This window comes from Triticum dicoccoides, unplaced genomic scaffold (genome assembly GCF_002162155.2).
Source record: "Triticum dicoccoides isolate Atlit2015 ecotype Zavitan unplaced genomic scaffold, WEW_v2.0 scaffold198161, whole genome shotgun sequence".
Classification (NCBI taxonomy): domain Eukaryota; kingdom Viridiplantae; phylum Streptophyta; class Magnoliopsida; order Poales; family Poaceae; genus Triticum; species Triticum dicoccoides.
In genome coordinates this window covers 821-1,666 of record NW_021233145.1, presented here as the reverse complement: position 1 = coordinate 1,666, position 846 = coordinate 821, and the positions used below count along the sequence as shown (strand labels likewise).

The window sequence follows — 846 nt, the reverse complement described above, 5'->3', positions numbered from 1 at the left end:
GCCGTGACATCGTTGCTTGTTATCAGAATTTCTGTTATGGCACTTTTTCTTCTCCACATTGTTCTCAACTAATTCATCTATGATATTTCAGGATGACACGGCATTTGAGAATCAAACTGCATTATTTGCTTTGGCTGTTTCAGATGTTGTGTTGATCAATATGTAGGTCCTATTTTTCTAATTGATGGAAGCTAAACATGGAATTTCCTAAGTTGGACACTCCATTTGAGTGATTAGTTTTGTTTCTTCCATAGGTCGTGTAAAGATATTGGGAGAGAACAAGGTGGGAGCAGGCCTCTTTTGAAAACCATTTTCCAGGTTAGCTTGTTACACTGTAGTGTGGCGTTACTGTACGTCGATCTTATTCTTTCATGGTATGGGAGACATGATTGAGTTCCCTTGTTCCTTCTATCTTTGTAGGTCCTCATGAAGTTGTTCGACCCTCGCAAGAAAACCATGTTATTTGTTATTCGCGACAAATCAAAGGTGACAGCTTGCTTTTTCTAAACCCATTTTTGTACCGTGATATATTCATTCCTTTTTTGTTTGAAACAGACACCTTTCGAAAGCCTTGTATCTAGTTTACAGACAGATATCCTGAAGGTACACGATTAGATTATACAGTATCATGTTTTCGGTTTGTGACTGACATCCGACTGTCTTTGAAGAAGCTAACCTACTTTTTGTTTATTTCAGATATGGGAAGGTGTTCCTAAACCCCAGGACCAAAGATCTACTAACATTAATGATTTTTTCAACGTAAAATGAAAAACCTAATTACTTGTTTCTGGATTTTTTATGCATTATCGCCAGATTCTCTTACTGATATGTGTGTTTCTTTTCGAC

The 846-nt window shown here is 37.1% G+C and overlaps 1 long non-coding RNA gene across 1 annotated transcript; it reads left to right on the top strand.

Moving 5' to 3' along the window:
• The first annotated feature begins 87 nt into the window (after positions 1–87).
• On the top strand, positions 88–467 carry LOC119344997. The gene is made up of 3 exons (XR_005166887.1): positions 88–162; positions 255–318; positions 421–467. It is a non-coding gene; the product is annotated as an uncharacterized LOC119344997 (long non-coding RNA).
• The last annotated feature ends 379 nt before the right edge of the window (positions 468–846 follow it).